The sequence below is a fragment of the Fringilla coelebs genome (assembly GCF_963513975.1).
Source record: "Fringilla coelebs genome assembly, chromosome: 13".
Lineage (NCBI taxonomy): Eukaryota > Metazoa > Chordata > Aves > Passeriformes > Fringillidae > Fringilla > Fringilla coelebs.
The window spans coordinates 18,596,179-18,614,477 of record NC_140039.1 but is presented as its reverse complement, the minus strand read 5'-3'; the positions used below and the strand labels follow the sequence as shown (position 1 = coordinate 18,614,477).

Genomic DNA, 18,299 nt, shown 5'->3' with positions numbered 1-18,299 from the left:
TCTGTCTTTAGCACAGCCTGACTAATGAGCTGGTTACTTTACTCTCCCAATAAGTTTTGTTCTTCTGCATTTCTGCCTTGCTTGTGGATGCTGAGCATTCCTGTATATTCCGCTCTTGGAGGAAAAACTTCCTTGCTTCAGCTGCATTTTTCTGTGTTTTCTATAGTGATTGTGAGGGACAAGGAGGGGACAGAATGAGTTGAGTAAATTAGACAACTGTTGGAAAAAAAGGGGGACATGCAAAATCAAGTGTTCTACTTGCGTAATCTGTTTAACACCGGCGAGCCTCGGAGCCTTGTGGGACACGGGAATAAAAGGAACATCTGTGCAGACCACATGGCATGCTCCAGAGGAGCCCTCCATCCCAGGCAGCTCTGCTCTATTTGCAAATAAAAGCTCCAACCAACATCAAAAAGTTGAGGTGGATCCCAGCTGAAAGGGGAGAACAAATGTTACCACTCGGTGCAGTGAGGTTCCCCTTGCAAGCAGACTTTGTGGTCTTTTTAGGGATGCTTTGGACATGTGTTTCTAATGCAGTTTATTTAAAGGGGGGGAAAAAAGAGGAAAAAAGGGGGGGAAAAGGAATAAGGTTATTTATTTTGGAGAAAAAATTGTCTGTATTGAAACATTTTAGCTGATCATCTCAAGCTGCAATCAAAATATATTAGGTAGAAATACGAATAAAAATGTCAAGAGTTTTTTTGGGGAGTATATTTTGTTTGATTGGTTTTTGGTAGTTGGTTTTGTTTTGTTTCTTTTCTCTTTTTTTTTCTTTTTTTTCCCCACCTGGTTGTAGACACCCTGAGATCCCAAGGTTTTCCTGTCTGATCTTACTCCCTTCATTTTGCTGCTGATTCTGGTGGCTTATAAACAGCTCCATGGTTAGGCAGAGCCCTGGGGAGCTCCTCTGGCCTCCCTCCCCCAGGACAGTCGCCAGAGGGGAGGGTAAACAAGCCAGCAGTACATTTTATTTCCATTTGGAACCCGTTAGAGTGCAAGGACACTTCTAGTTTGGGGCTTTGGGTTTCTAGACAGGCTGTTTTTAACAGAGTCGTGTATCAGCAAGCCTGGTAATCTGTATCAAGAAGGCACGTATTTTTTAATATGTAAATAGGAAAGGATGGTGTTTCATCTTCATTCCAATGTACCCAGGGTGGCAATAAAGCTTTTTAAATCCCTGTGAAACAGATTGTATATGGCAAAATTAATGTCTCAACTCTCCAAGTATTTTCTCTAAAATATTTGAATTTTTGCGTTTATTATGCCGCTTGTTTAAAATAGCGAGCGATATCAGCCGTGCATTCAAAGCTTAATTGATGGAACACAGATTTATTCTAATTTAAAACAGTCACTTAAAAACAGTTTTGTATATATGTATACATGGGCACAACTTTTCATACAGTTGTCTGTTTTGGAGCAGTCTCTTAGGCACTGATGTACAAGTTGAACCTGTTTTCTTTTGTGCAACATGGCTTTGAGAAATCATTAGCTAAAACAGGGTTCTGTGGTTCCAGTGCAGTCAGTAAACAGCCTGACATGAGTCGTGTGTGAGATGATTGAAATTCTGCCTTTGATCAGGCCTGGATTGTGCCAGATACAGTCCCGAGGTGTGTGTCAATGCATTTGTGGATGTATTCGTGTGTTGGTGGAAGCTGCTTTAATGAAAATTTGGCCAAGTAGCAAAATAACCCGTTCATCAGCCATTGCCACAGCAGGATGATGGTGGAAGAGCACAAAAGGAACTGCAGCCATGTGCTCATCCATGCCACCCTCCCCAGGCAGGGCATGGCTATCTGGAGATGCTTTGCACAGTCCTCCTTCTTTTTCAGTCACATTTGTCATTCCTCTTTATTTCCTCAGCCCCTTTCTGACTCGTCCTGCTCCTTGCCATCATTTTGTAAGGACTTTTTCTCTGCCATCTGTTTTCTCCTTTAAGCTGGGCTCTGTTCTGGTGGCCCTTGTGGTGTTGGGGGGATGTTTTGCAGCTTTGGGGTAGTTGGTTCAGGTCACCTGGCCAGATCTGTGTAGCAGTCCCTGACTCGCTCCGGTGGAGCACGGGAATTTCAGATATACTTTCTTGTTTTGCAGCCACTTGCTGTTTTCTCCCTGCACCTCTTCTCATATCCCTGTGCACACAGGGATGCCTCTGCTGCCTCTCAGGTGTGTCCTGCCCTTTGCAGAACTCACTCACACCCAGGCAGCCCTTGGCATGGGTGGCACTTCCAGCCTGTGCCACCCAGGCACTGCTGGCTGTGGTGCTGTTCCTTTACAGCATAAACTCTTGACAGCTCTTCAGTGCATCAGGAACTTCAATGCAGCCAGTTTTGCAGTTTAATGTGGAAATGATGCTCTGGGGTCCTTCAAAAGCCCCAGGAGCAGCTGGACCCCAGGGTGGAGATGCACAGAGAGAGGGAAAGGTGAGGGACCTTATGCTGATGAGATGAAGTCCACAGTGATCTGCCCGATTGTCTGAGCTGTGTGCCTCTGCCTTTGAGATTTAAATAGTGAAATATTAAAACTTGTCTTTCAAATCTGCTCAATATTACAAAGATTAATTTTTGTTGGGGGCAGATTAATAGGTTTCCTATTCTGATTAATACAGTGATAATAAAAACGTTGTGATTGCTGGAATTAATGAAGCCCAGATTCCTGTTTCAAGGTTTGATTGACTTTGTACTTCAGTTATGCTAAAGCTGCTGCATCTCATTGCCCCTTATCGAGCTGGTGCCTTCGAAGAATCTGTATGGGAGCAGGGCAGTGCAGAAGGTTTGTGTTAGAGGGCTGTATTGGAGGCTCTGTCAAAAAATCTTTTGGGGAAGGTTTGCCAAAAATTGATCAAGGGGTTTGCTCATGTTGCAGCAGTATTAGAGTTTCTGTGTCTTTAACCCAGCGTGCTATTTTTGTGAAAGTTGTGGAAGAGGAGTGGCCAACTCAAATGTGTGGGCACATCATTAAAAGCTTCAATTTGTCAATGCCAGATCGAACTCGAGTGTGTGGGCAGATCATTAAAGGCTTGAGTTTATCAGAACCGATCTATAATCTGTTCCTCTCGCTCCTCCACCCTCCCCCCCAGCAGTACGGCTCGTTTCTCCAGGTTCTCCAGCACTGAGGTCCATGGAAGTGCCTGAGCTGGCTGTGTGCCCCTGGGCTGTGCTGGGCTCAGCCTGGAGCTGTGCCTGGAGCCAGCTGTGGCTCTGGGAGACGGCTGATCCACTGGGTTTGGAGGCCAGCAGTGGGGCAAGCCCCGGAGCTAACGCCGTGAGAACTCGTGTCTTTGGGAGCTCTCTGCTCCCATTAATCCATGGGATTCAAAAGATGCAGGTGGGGCTGGGTGCAGAAAGTACATGGTGATCATGTAGGCTTTGTTCCCTTGGGAAACCTGGCTGAAGAAATGTTTTGTGGAGTGAGGTCAGTTTTTGATGGCGTAAGGAGCATCAGTTTTTCCAGGTGCACTGTCAGAGTTCAGGGCAAGCTGGATGGAATGTCTTTGCCTCCACCCTGTACTGCTTCTTATTCCTCAGGTAGGAGCTCTCTCAGCTTCCAAATCTGCTTGTTGGCACAAGGGTGCCGAGATATTCCTTCTGCTGGGGAGGATTGCGAGGAGCGATCTGCAGGTGAGGACAGTGCTTCTGTACACTGTAGCTCTCATCTTCTGCAGACCACATATATTATTTAGACAATAATTTTGCTTCAAAAGTCTCGAGCATTAATTTTTTGAGCAAGCATTAGCTAAAATGGGCCTCAATTCCTCATCTTCTAGAGGGCTAATGATACTTCCCTGCCTTACAGATGTATCATGGATAAAGATTAGTTGAATTCTGTGGTGCAGCAGGTCATCTGGAGAAATCTTGTCCCAGCATATGTAGATGCAGCTTTCTGCTCAGCTACAAACCCATCTGCATATCTGTCATCAAGCACAGCGATAAAGCAAGGCTCAGATGTGTGTTTCTGACACTGCTCTGTTGCTTCTCTCAAGTGCTCTGCCCCTCATGAATAAAATACAACCAGTGCAAGATGCAGGTCACTCTTGGTTTGCAGGTATTGCACAGTCTCCGAGAAAGAAGTCATTTTTAGCATAAATGCTGTTTAAAAACCCCTTTTGGATCTATTTTTATTGTGCAGCACAGTTTTGTAATAGGGTCACATAGGCCCTATATTTAGATTTCTGAACCCTTGTGATCTTTGAGCCACTCAGCAAAGAACGGGAGAAAGCCCCAGGGCCAGAGAAGTACCTGGATTTTGTCTTACAAAATTTCATGCAGTTGTTGCTAAGACAGAAGCTTCCAGATGTTCCTCAGGAAGGCTGCAGTGGACTGCCAAAATAATTAACTCCATGAGATTAATTTGGGGCCGGCAGTACTTGCCCCTGTCAGAGCCTGGGGAATGGGGGAAGTCTGGGAGCAGCCACTGCCTTGGGGATGCTGTTGAGGGTGAGGATTGAGGATTGAAGCACCACAGGTGATTTTTGCTTTCATGCTTTTTCTTTTTGGAGTGTTTCAGGGTGCTTTTCTCCATTGCAAAGCTTGCTTTGTCCCCTGGGGTTTATGCTGCAGGTCCCTGTCGTGCAGAGGTCCTGGGAGCAGAGGCTCTCCCAGGTGTTGGTGCATTCATTAGGGCAGAGTGTGCCCTTCCCCAGTTCAGGCAGGCACCAGAGCTGCAGTTTAAATCCCATGTGGTTTCATAGACGTGGTGCACAACAGCCCTGGGAACACCTCTGGTTGTATTTCTGAGTATGAGTTGTTACTCAGTGCAGATACTGTATCAGTGAAGACATTATACATCTTATTTTAAAATACCCTTATTAGTAAAATGGGTGTTTCATTTGTACAGGGAGCAGCTCCCTCTGAGCTAAGCTTAAGCTCAATCTGTGTTACTAATAGCTGGGGAAAAAAAAACATACTAATTGGTATTTCTTAACTGATGTTTGCAAGTTTTGCCTTTCCACCCTGAACATCAAATAGTTTTTGTATGTGTTTTTCCTTATCTCAGAGGGAAGATTAATGCTAACAAGAGGTTCTACATTTTATTAAGGTTTAATCAGGATGCAGTGAGTGAAGACAGAGAGTAAATAGTTCAGAAATTCAGAGAGTGTTATATTTTGATAATGCAAAGTAGGTTAAAGTATCTGGATTTTGTGCTCAGTACAATGTTTTCAGGCAGAATGTGGATTTGGATGGTGACACATTTTGGTATTTAGAAGGAACATAAGCTCTCCTGTCGGAGGAGCACGTTGCAAATGTGAAATAAGCATTTGTCTCTAAAAACCTTTCTTAATATTGTAAGTTTTGGTTTTATTTAAAGCCAAATAGAGTCTGCTGTGTGATAGTTTGATACACAGACATGCTTCTGTAATGCTCCCCCCAGCTCCAGCATTTATAACCACCTTTTACTTTCAAAGGAAAACGATAGGCTTTGATATGATTCTAACTGAGTGAAGTTTTAAAACATGTTTTTGTCTTTCAGTCTCCTGAGAACATTTTTTCTGAGTGACTCCAGCTTCCAGACACATTTGCCATGAGAAGGGTTCCAATCCTTTCCTGTATTTGCCCTGAGTCATGAATGGATATGTGTGATGCCTGCAAGTAAAACTGGTGAGTTGTCAAGGCTGAGTTTGCAATAACTCTCACTTATTCTTTCTTACCAATTATCTTTCCCTCATTTTTTTTTTCTTCCCTTTTTAATAAGGTGGGAGGGGGTTGTACTGTCTGTGTTTACAGGCCAGTCACCACTATTCTTAAAAAACCCAAAGCAACCTTCATTGGCATGAAATAGCAGAAATATCAAATATTACCTATACAGCAAAAATACTCCTTTCCTTTCTTTCTTCTCTTCATCCCCCTGAATTCTGTGAGCTGTAAGGGCTTTGGTGGTGAAACTGGAGTTGTCATGCAGGCAAAGCTACTGCCCAAAACTGAAGCCTGGCAGACAGACAGGATCTAAACCAAGCTTGTGTGGGCAATTCATGTAGTGATGAAATATGGATATGGAGAGGTCTCTTTGCCATCAAGTGTCACATGGTGGGCTCTCAAAGGAGCCATTGCCAACAGATAATTAGCTCCAGCATTTGCTGCACTTGCATCCCAGTGACAAAATGGTGTCACTGGTACACAGGAGAGCTGTCCTGCAGTGTGTGCTCCACCTTGGTGCTGCTGCCCAGCCTGGGGGACACGGGGACAAAGCCTCCAACAGCTTGTTTTGATCAAGCTCAGGAGGATGCTGGAGTGAGACCCTTCCTCTGTTAAGGGCCAGTTGCCTTTCCTGGTGGGGTTACCCCTCCAAGAAGCCCCTGGTCCCTTTTGTACCATGCAAAAGGTGGTTGTGCCTTTTTCAGCTGTCCTCATCCCCAGGAACCTGGCATGGGGAGCTTTACATGCCCACTCCTCTGACCTGCCTCCTCTCTTTATAACTGGGGTGAGAGGAGGGGCAGTATTAGTTTGGGAAAACAAGAATCATCTCATTCTGCAGCAAACCTGGGAAGTCTGCGTAAGAAATCTTTCAAACCCAGGAAATCTGCATAATTAAATTGTGTAGGAATTGGGAGCACAAATTGTTTTTTTAAATAAATTCAGGTTTCTATTATATATTTAATATCCCTCTGTGTGTTGGAAAGTGCATTTCAATTCAAAGATTATAAAACCTGAGAAATTTGTACATCAGTGAATTGTGATTTTTTTTTCTGTTTCCATTTTTTATTTTTTTTTCCAGAGGTAGCATAATTACCATGTCATTTAGCAAAGATTATAATAGCTGCTCAGTTTTTACCGACTGGTATAGTAAACAGTTGAATAAACCCATATGGCAGCTCAAAGTGTGCATAGAGGAGAGGGATTCTTACCATTTCCTTCATGTCTGAATTACCAGCCTTGCTGATACGACTGAGATCCCCAAATGGGGACCAATTCCAGACTTCTCCAGTCATGCAAAAATTTCTCACTGCTCTGTTGCATATGAATCAATTGATTTTAATCACGGTGGTTAGGTAATTAATTATTTCTTTGTGCCTATAAAGTATGCATGGGAAGTGTGGGGTTGTATGCAAGGTACATGCCTCGATTTAAAGCACCCTGTGCATTTGCTTAATGCCTCTTCAATAAATGTAAATAATGCCAGGGGTCAGAATCTCAATATCCAGGTATTGTTAAAGATAGAGGCCCTTCTAAGGCTGGCATGGGTGAAGTGTGCCATCACTGGGTGCTGTGACTGCCCCGTGGCACTGCTTGTAGTGGCACTTTGTGTCTGGTCTCAGGGTGGCAAACGGAAGGACCAGAGTGTTTCAAAGCATCCACTTGAAATTCTAGGCTGAATTATGGAGGTTTGGAGCTGTGGCCAGCCAGCATCTCTAGTAAAGACAAAGTGTTGAAGTAACGTGCCCTCTGGATACCTTCACTATTAAAAAATAAAGGCAATGAGAAGAAGGATTGTTAACTCCCTCCAAATGCTGGCTTGAACAAAGAAAAAGACTCGCGCTACTCCTCCTAAAATTCACTTACTTCCAGTTATCTTAAAATTTTCATGTCACATAATAGCTTTAAAATACCTTCTGAATGCATTAGACTCTCTAGGTGCCTAGGAAATATTGCAGAATAATAATACCAAATGACCAAGCACTGAGCATTCCCACTGGAAAGGAGCAGTTGGCCCAAACTGGTGCTTGTGTTCATCTTAACCCTGATGTACGACCAGCCCTCCACCATAATTCTATCAAGAGATGGTAAGTTGCCTAGCAATGTGCTGACTGCAGAGGGTACGTGTCGAGCTAATTCAGTTTTTGTTCTCGTTTTCCTTGAGAGTTCAGCTTAAAGGAGTGATCCTTTCTCCAGCTGCAGCAAGAGCCACTTCTCGGCCGTCTCTCTTGTTCCCCACTCGAGTGTCCCTGGTGATGTCAGGAATTCATTCACCGCCGTGCACGCCTTGAAGGTTTCCAGCTTATTGAGTAGCCAAATGTGGTTTCTGCTGATTGTGTTGACTGAATACGTAGGGCCTTTCGAAGAGGCAAGGGTTTTATTTAAAGCAGAGAGTTTTGTTGTATACCATTTTATGGCAGGCAAAGGTCATCTGGGGTAAGCAGCCAGAACAGCGAATTGCCTCATTGCAGCACCTCGGAAATTGAGAGAGAAAGATACAGTAAGAGGTTTTAACAAATTGCTCGTAGTTATGAATTTTTAAAGTTGAGGAGCTGGTGCTGTGTACGTTTTTAAATTGGAGATAACCATGCTTGTAGGATAAATTGAGTTAAGAACGGAACAAATCAAAATAATGGGGTGGTACTAAAAGCCTGGTGGCGCTGAACACCGAGCAGACAGCACGTCAGGGACCTGCTGTGTCCCTGCCCTTCCCACATGGATCGTGGGCACCTTTCCTAACTAACAGTGCCCCTCTCCTCCCCCAGTCCTCCCCTCTGGCTCCTGGTTACCAAAAGGGCTGGATTTGCCCTGGGGTGCTTCTGGTGATGCCCAGGGAGCAGCAGCCAGAGGGGTTTGTCCGTGGAGCAGGGGTGGGTTCCCCCAGGTTGTGCTAACCCAGATGGGTGTCAGTGGGGTGGGGGGAGCTCCAGGAGCCCAGCCTGGCATCCCTTGGTAGAGTTGCTCAGAGGGAGAGGTGTCACTTTTGTCCTTGCAGGATCTCCCTTGCTCCTTGTGGCATCAGTGGCTCCAGAAAGACTTTGTTTTTCTGAAACTTTTCTGTCCGTGGAACTTTCTCTGTGGCAGGGGGAGGAGAAAAGAAGTAATTTTAACAATTTAATAAAGTACATAATGTAAGTTTTATAAGCTGGTGTGAATGCTCCTAAGTATTTTGGTCTTTTTTCATAACACAATGAACCTAATATTGGTAAAAATACAGATCTTAGCTGCCACCATAAAGAGAGGCTAGATTTAATAAACAGTTATGAATGTTGGCAGCTGCCTATCAGATTGTATAACATCGGCTATAGCACATGAAGACAGTGTCAACTTACATTTTATCTCAGAAGTATTTTCAAAGCATTTATTTTGCTTTCTCTTGAGTCCTTAACCTAATTCAAGTTATATAATTGGCGGAATATTTTTCCACACCGCTAATTGGCTGGGTGCCAGCGTGGAAACCATTGTATGACTTGATGATGATCAGGAATTAACATGACATTTGCGTGGTGGTAATGGAATACATTAGTAATGTAATTCATGACTGTAAGAAAGAGACCATCATCTCCCACCTCTGATCAGCAGGAGGGGCTGGGAGGATGATGAAATGCTCCCAGCAGGCACCTCACAGCAGTGGCTGGCCAATCTCGATGTCAAATTTAGTTTTAAATTCTTCAGACAAAGCTGTAATGCTTACCAATTAATTACTACAAATGTCAATTAAAAATCTACCAAATAATGCAGTAAGATTAAATTTCAATTAAAAAAATTACATTTAACAAGGAAGATGCAACATTATTTTAATGAATTCTGCTGAAGGTGACAGTTTATCTAGATATATTTATACCGTGTAGGTGGATCTAAATTCATTGGATGATGTTAACCATGTTACTCAGTGTACATATTAGTTTTGAAAATTATTTCGACTTTGGCTATGTCCTGGAGGAGCTGGGGCATCAGGGGGCATTTCTCATCACCAGGAGAAGGGGGAATTTCACGCCTTCTCAGTAAAAAAATCTTCTCACACCTAAAATGAAGGCTTTAGTGCGGAATTCCATCCTGACCAAATCTGTGGTATTTTTCAGTGCTTTATATTTAGTAAAACAAATAGAGCATTTTTGTTGTGGCGATAGAGCAAGCCCTGACTTTCCTACATCTATAATGATTTCTTGGGACAGTTTTTCAAGTAACCTGTTTTATCATACAAATAATACCTATTATTCCAATAAATCACATAACAGGAAAAGATTTTGCTTTGGGAAGGTGGTAAACCCAAAGTCCTGGGCAGAGCTTTTATCTGTAAGTCTTTGCCCTGGCTTGGTAGGGGTTGTAAATGGATAATTGAAGTCGCCTCATTGATACTTGAGATGCTTGAAGGGATATTTTGAAGCAGCAGAAATGCTGTGGGGTATGTGAAGTTGTGAGTTTGCAGGTGTGTGTGCCACAAACTCTTGTAAAGCACCCATACCTCTCTGGATGCAGAGTGCTAACAGAGCAAAGTGGGGCTTGTAGCTGGAGTTCTGTGTGGCAGCAGCTTTGTTTTTATTGCTCAGGGCAGTTTTTGGGCTGATGGAGATTGAGGTGCTTTGGGAAGGAGTGAGTGCCTGCAGTCACCAACATGGCACGGGGGGAGAGCTGGGCTGTGCAAGTGGCTATCTTGGTATTAAAGTATTTATGAGATCTGAAAAATACTTTATCAGCTTCCTCGAACTTCTTTTCTGAGAACTTTTATTATGTTTTCACACCGTCACGTCTAGGTAAGAGGGAAGACATAATTGAAGGAGCAGATTTTATGTGTCAAGCCAGTGTGGAAAGAGGTCCCTCTCAGGGACCAGAGGCTCCTTTTCCTTGGCACTGTTGTGTCTGGAGCTATCAAATTTCAGCAGGTTTTAACTTAAAATAAAATACAGAAAAATACAGTGCGCATGCAGAAAATCAGAGAAGCCAAACAACTGCTCATGGCAGGTTGAAGTAGTGATATTCTCTTCAGCAGACAGGTCCCTTAGATGCTGCTCAGGCTTTGCCCATTGGTGGGTGAATGCAGTGGGCATGATCTGTCTCACTGCTGCAATTCAGATACCTCTGGGTATTGGTAACAGCTTTACAGGATCATAACTGCTTTGTGCTATTATCTGATAAAACTATCACCAGCAGGAGATGGGAGACAGCCTTTTTTTTTTCCTATAAGGGCCTCAAAAATGGATGATGTGGAAGTGTAAGAGCAGTGGAAACATTCTCTCACCAGTCCTCACAGACAGAAAGGTGATGGAGAGGAAGTTAGAGCAAGGCAGAATCCTTTCCTCACCAGCAGCCAGAAAGCTTTAAACAGAGGCAGAGGAGGAAGAGTGGGAGCACATAACACCTTTCTGCCAGGAGATAATGGTGTGAGGAGCTTGTGGGTTTGGGGCACCCACTGGTCAGACAATTAGGTGGCAGCTGGAGCTCCTGCTCTTAAAAATCCATCTTTGCAGGGGCTTTCAGCTCTACCAGTCATTTTCTGATTTGAGTCCCTGGAGGAAGCTCTTGCTCTGGCTGTTGTTTGAGAAGAGGTAATACTGCACAGCAGGAAGGGAGCACCTTCTGTATCCCAGGTTCTGCTGCTCCCACGAGAAGCTTGTGCCCATCCCAAGCTCTCATGGTATCTGGGCTCTTCCTTGGGGTGTCCCACAATGAAACCTGTGCCCATCCTGAGCACTTGAGGTGGTGTCAGGTCTCCTCTAGATTTCCTACGGGTGAAAATTTTGCCTTTGGTAGGGAAAATGCTTCTCTATTTCTGTAAGAGTTGGCCAAACACCTTGAAAGAAGAGTCTTTGACTTCGGAGAAAATATTTATATCTCTTTGGGTTTTTCCTTTTTTTTTCCTTAGTGTAGGGTTATGCCAGCTATATTACATTGAGGGAACACTGAGCTGGGGGAGGAAACTTAAATAAGCTGCCCTCATATTGCCAGTTTATTCCCAGCTTCCATCCACTGATTTACATGCCATCTGAAATAAAAATATCCAGACTTCAGTAGTTTGTTTACCTTTGCTGGTTTCACTGTGGGGCGACCCGAGGAGATGCAGAAACTGTTCTGGCTCTGACATTTGCATGAGCTGTGAGGTTGGGTGAGAGGAGACAGACACTGTGCTAAGGGAAAAGGCAACAGGGTTTATTAAGTCTTTGTCTTACCCTGGTTTATAATATTTAGACAAAAGCAAATATCTCCAGTGAGGCCTTGTGAAATGAGAGAGCAGGGGAAGCTCTGTGAGCTGATGGCAGATTCTGTCCTCATCAGGTGGGGTGGGGTGGTGGGATGCTGAGGAGGGGGCTGTGAGGGTCAGGCACACAGGGGGGTCGTGGGGATGAGGATGTGGACTTAAAGTACTTGTGTAGGACAAAGTCTTTATGCTGTCATCATGACAATGCTGCAGTGGAGAACAGCCTGAAATGCTCTTTGTCTTCATTAATACTTCTTCCCAGCAGAGCCTTAAGAGATCATTCTCACGTTCAGATATACAAGGAAACCGAATATAGAGTTGTTTGTCATGAAAATCCCATTTATATACAGCGGCTGTAAAATCCCAGATGCTGAGCTTAGAGGGAGGCTGCTCTGTCATCAGCCAGTCGAGGGGAGAGTTGACTGTAAAACTGGGCTGTAATTCCCTCTTGACAGGGGTGTGGTGGTTCTGTCTTCAAACAACTTGGAGAGCCTGCTCTGCCAAGCCTTTATGGATTTTGTTCTCACAAGCCAGGTAATAGATAAGTCTGAGCAAGGAGATAGATACAGATATAGATAGATATGAAAGGAAGACCTTTGCTCTAGGAAAATATCCATCATTGCTTTTTAAAGTCTGGTTCAGGATTTCAGGGCAGAGCATCTGAAGTGTTTGGGGTCCTTTTGTTGCAAAGGAGGTGCCGTGGGCCTGGGGCTGCTCTTGACAGCTCCCAAGCATTCAATATCCCCTTGATTCCAGGGCAGCAGGATGTGACCCTCACAGAAAGACAGATGGCACTGGGGAGCTTGATGCTTATTGTTTTCAGCAGAGCTCTACTGGAACCAATAAAGTTGCCGCCACCACTGCTCGGAGCAAAAGTGGCTACAGCTGAACAAGAGACACAAAATTATCAATTAAAAAAGACATCGCCAAGCCCATTATTTTACTGTTGAAAAAACATCCTCCTTCCCAGTCTTGTTTTTTCCTCACATGGAGTGAATCTTTGGGATATTAATGATCCACTGTCATGTTTGTTTAACATATTTTTTTGGCAATGCCTTTTTAGGGTCGAAGCCTGAAGTTTTTCTCCATGTGTTTCAGCTAGGGAAAACTCCCAGTGTCTCAGTGGGGCCTCTTCGGAAACAAATGAAGACTAATTTTTCTCAACTTAATTGGGAATTTCATCTGAATAAACAGAGAAAGGCCTGGGCTTTGTTTATATAAAATATCATGAAATGCTGTTCTGCTGAGCAGCTGAATTGCTGCTGGCAGGCTGGTTCTCACCCATGAGATTTCTCATGAAATTGGTGGCCAGAGCCCTCCACAATGGCTCAATTCTCACATGGACCATCACGACCCCATGGTCTTGCTGCCTCATCCTTTGATTTTCCTGGATCACTGCAGGCACTTGAGCACAGCTTGGGAGCTAAAGAAAGTGTCATTTTGGGCAATTTGGCCTTAACCTGAAATTTCCATGTTTTTGTGGGTTTAAGTCAAACCTTAATACTACTTCAGCATAATGTTTTTGTGGTTTAATGTTCTTACAGTTTTTTACAGTGTTTCTTTTAAATTCTGTCACTGAAGTGTATGAGAGTTGACAAGTGTAAATATGTAGTTAGACAATTTCAAAAGTGTATTATTTACTGATCGACCATAATGGCTCCAAAGGAACCATTATACTCAATCATATCATGTCACTCTGTGGCACTTATTATGATGGTAATATGGATATGCATATTATTTTTTTTTTTTTAAAGCATGAGAAGCGTTATTGTGCATGTGTAAAAGCTGTTTTTAATTGTCAGTAATGCTCTGAGCTTTTTTTAATACCAAGAATTTAAACCACCTATGGCTACCAGCTTGCAAATTGTGGAAGCAAAAACCCATGTCTTTAGGAGGATGGAAAAAGCCATGCTTGAGATTTACAGCAATGCAACTGTGCATCTCCTTAATACGGCTCTTTTATAGCTTTGTTAGATTCAAGGGCAACCTAGAACCCTAACCTGAGAGCTTGGCAGGTAAAAGCTTTCCATTTTATCTCTGCAGCTTTCATCTGCTCCTGCAAGCTCTTTCCCTGACTTCCTAATTGTGTTTGCAGCATTAGCAAATGGGCGGTCTGAAAATACCACGCAGTGCGAGTCACGTTAATTCAGGGACCTTTTTTTCTTTAAGGTGTCACAGAAGATGTCTTTTTGTAGCACCAGAGCAGAGAAAGAAGGAGAGAAGGCAGAATGAGAGCAGAATGTGAACACTGAACCATGTAAAATAAAAGAAAGAGACAAGCAGAGAGCTGGGAGGGCTAAATATGCTCCAGCCTTTCTGAAGAGCTGGTTTCAGGAGAGAGAGAGAGAGAGGGAGGCAAGAGAGCGTAAGCAGGAGCTTGCCTGCTAGAAAATGTCTTTTGTGGAGAAGATGGGAGGAGAGTTTGAGTTTTAGTGACTCGAGGTGAGGAGCTAAGGTGCGAATTTGGCATGGCGCACGGCAGATCGATCGCGGAGCAATAATTAGAGAGAGGAGGAGGAATCAGAAGTGTTTCTTAACTTAGAAACAAGGATGTGACTGGCTGCTGGCTGTTGCTACTTGGAAGCAGGTAGAAAAGAAAGGAATCTGTTGGGCAAAGTCCTCACCGCAGAAGACACAATGAGGGTGAAATCCAGCTTGTGGTTGTTGAAGAAAGATGTGGGAAAGGAAAAAACAATATTGTCCGAGAGGTCTGCATTGTCCAGCAGGGCAGTGACCCCTCTGCAGGAGCTGTTCTGATGCTGAGTCCTCCCTGGGTGTGCCAGTGGGAAAACCTCCCACTGCAAATGCATTTTGCTGCAAATGTGGAAGATTACCCATAAGATGCTAGACTGAGCCAAATTGGAGTAGTTTAGGACAAGAAGGACATACTGTCTTGAACTGGTAACAGCCAGATTTCCTTGCAATAGTTTTTAAATGAATAAAAGTAACAAGTTTTTTGTGGTCGGGGTTTTTTTTGGAGGGTGTTATTTTTTGGGGATTTTTTTGTTTGTTTGGGTTTTTGTTGTTGTTGGTTTTTTTGCTAATTCTGCAGTAATTTTAACCTTGGCTCTCTTTCTGAAATTGTATTAAAGTTATTCTCTTTTGAAATACTGAGCAAGAAACATAAAAACAAATAAATGTACTCTTAGTATTTCTGTCCTTGACCTATATAAACAGCTGTATAGTCAGACTCAGTCTTGTATTTGTGAAAAGTCTGGGGCAACATAATTTTTGAGTTGGTTCCTGGTTGGAAAAGTTACTTGTTGAAGTCTTATCACCCAGAACATGAAATATTGGTGTTTCTGCTGGGACCATTACTTTAATATTCTGAATAAATTGTATAACTGCCGATTTGTATAAGAGGGTGGAATTTATGAAGCTACAGTGCATTTGTACACACACATGCACTAGCACACAACACTTGTTGATGATTCAGAGAAGGAGTAGAGTAATTCAGCTCTTGGACTGCCTCACGTGTGATTGGCTTCCTTTCTGGGGGACTTATTTTAGGGAAAAATCAATGTCAACTGAAAAACATTCCATTCTGAAAAGACAAAAATTCCCCTACTTGTGAAAATGTGTCTTGGCAGCTGATTTAACTTATGATACAAGATTTAACACTTTTCACTAAACATGAATTTTTTACCATGGCAACAGCTACGTTACGGGCCACATGTTGGAGACTTGCATGTTGTTGCAGAAACTTGTAGCCCTCCACATTTAGCTGAGTCCTTGTTTCCACCAGCAGAAGGAGCCCACTCCTGCAGCTGTTTTGGGCACAGATCTCCTGGTGGGGCCCATGGGCATCCCCCTAACCCCAGCAAGGTGATGTGTCCTCCGGTGATGTGTAGGCAAAGCACTTGATGATAGAATAACCCAGTAAAACTCATGGTTTTGCCTCCAATTTGTCCTTCCAGTGGCAGGGTGGGAAGAGCTTTCTAGGAACCCCACTCCTCCAGATTCTGTCATCCCTGTACCCCTCCCCATCACCCTTCAGACACAGGCAGCTCAACCCCACTTGTAGCAGTTCTGCCGTGTCCTCCAGCCCAGCTGCTCCTCCCCGTGTCCCCCTGCTCCTCTCTCAGCTCCTTGTCACCTCTCATTTGCTGTGGAGAGGCTTCTCAGGCGATGTTAATTGAATCATGCTCATCAGGGACTCCATAAAGGCATGACGGGCGGGACGGAGCCCTGGCAGATGGCAGCCCTTGAGCAGAGGGATGTGTGGCCGGGCTGGTGATGGGCTGGAGCTTCTGCAGGAGCACAAAGTTCCTTCTTCTGGAGCTGTGGAAAGAGCAGGCCAACATGAGCAAAGGGATAGATGGCTTCAGATGGGTGAGGCTGGGTTTTGTCCCTCAAACAGATTCGGTAGAACTGTAAACCCTAGCTGCAAAGGGCTAGGTGTGAAACAGTAAGAGAGTTTAAGTTGATAGGTAATTGCAAACATCTGCAGGTGCTTTGAAGAGTAGGAGCAGTTGTATTTAATCTTACAAGTTAGGAAGAGTACAAATTCTCTTGGTTTAGGGCAAAGCTAATAAAGGGTTAGGCAGAAAATCCTGTTTCAGAGGTGAAAACTCTCAGTTCAGGTGTTTCTTGAACCTTTCTTTGAAGTGTCTGGTCTTGGCCATTGCTAAGCAATGACCAAGCACATTAATGTCTCTTGCTGGGCACTGCTGGAACCTTTGCCCTTTTTCTTTCATGCAAAACAGCCCAATTTAAATGAAACCAGCTATGCAAAGCAGAAGCTTGACATGGTGGGGATACTCGTCCCCATCAGTTCTGGGCTGTGGTGGCACAGTGAAGGGTGTCCTCTACACACCCTGTTCTGCTGGTCCAATGTCCCCAGAACAGCTTCCTCTCTTGGCTGTAAGACTGGTTTAAATCTGGCCTTTGCTTGGTGTGAATTCTCCAAGCTGTGCTGGTCCAGAACTTAAATAATTTGTTCTCTTTTTAGCATCATGTCTTTTAAAGGTGTTATATTTGTTTCCATTTAGCGTTAAATTAAAATTAAATAGCTCTGCTTTGTAGATGTAATAGTGTACAAATATATCTATTTTTAAATCCTTTTAGCCCATGTCTATATGACTAAGAAAAAAGCAGCAGAGTAGAGGCCTCTGATTTTTGTTTTACTTGAATCAAACACCCTATTGGGATTTCAATTATAAGTGAATGTTACACTTGTTTGTTACTAAGGTGACTACAGTGTCAAGGTTATGAGGATGTTGTAGTATTATAAATGCAGAAATAATGCAAAAAAGAAAAATAGTTGTGTTGGCTAAAATCATCTTATTCCTATAGCATAAAGTTGCACATTGTCCTACATTTCAATTCTTGTTCTATTAAATTACCTGTTTAATAATTTGAATCCAGTGTTATTTTTGTATTATATTGCAAATGTGTGACTGTGAGGTTATTTTTAAGATATATTTATTAAGGGAATGAATACAATAAGACAAGTCATTGCAGCCCACATACAGTTCCTTGACTTCTCATTTTATGATGTTTCAATTGCATATGATTACCGAATATAAGTTTTAGCTTTTATGGGGGTTCATTAGAGATGCAGCTGTGTAGAGAGAAATTCAGTAGAATCTGATAATTTTTTTAAGCTCCGAAAGTGTAGTGAGATGGAGCAACTTGATGGAGCATAACTCAAACTTCTGACTTGGATGTTGGGTGCACAAATTGTGGGGTCTTCAAGGGCTTAGCAGGGCTGCAGTGGAAGTTTGCTGCTGATGGGGAGAAGTCTGTGTGTCTGGGGTGTGGTAGACCAGAGCATCTCAAATGAAAGGCACTGGGCTGTTTTTTTCTGGGTAGGACAAAGAGAAGGGGGGATGTCCTTGCTTGGAGCCAGGACTTGCATGAAATGCTTTTTGCTCCTGTGGGAATCAACACTCTGGTGGAGAAATATGGTTTCAGTAAATCCATGGTGTTTTCTTCTTAATAGAGGAGCTAAGTAAAATGAACTCCTCAAAAATCAATATTCAAAGGAATCTTAGCGAGCAAGTGCTGAGAAAACAACTTTTGGGGCACATTTAAGGGAGTAGATGTAGTAAATGAGTAAATTTACCCTGTGGTTAAAAGCTGCAGTGCTTTGTGTGAATACTAAACAGGAACATGTCCCATCAAGTACAGTTTCTCCATAATTTATCAGCATAATATGTTTGTTTTAAATGCATAGGAATGTAAACATTTATAATGGAATGATCATGTCTTTTAGCAGAAAACTGTTCAAAACTATTAGTGCCATTAGCTATTTGGGGAAAAGTTATTTCATGATACAGATGATTTCTTTCCAAATATCAACTTTCATAAGGTTGCAAATCCAGATCCAGAGAAAGGCATGGGAGAAAGTATCACGGGTGACTTGAATGCAAGACTCCAAAAATCTCTTATTTGTGATTAAAGCTGGGCCTCATGTCCTTGCTTACTTTTAAGTATTTGCTGCTGCTGGCTTCTCCAGGTAGAGCCTTGCAGGGTGG

At 43.2% G+C, this 18,299-nt stretch overlaps 1 protein-coding gene across 1 annotated transcript in view; it reads left to right on the top strand.

Annotated features, from left to right (window-relative positions):
• The first annotated feature begins 5,477 nt into the window (after nt 1–5,477).
• The window catches only part of FOXP1 (forkhead box P1), a 333,440-nt gene continuing 320,618 nt past the window's right edge, over nt 5,478–18,299 (top strand). The window contains exon 1 of the mRNA XM_084214305.1: nt 5,478–5,591. The gene's annotated coding sequence lies outside the window, so the exon portion shown is untranslated. The remainder of the gene's footprint in view (nt 5,592–18,299) is intronic.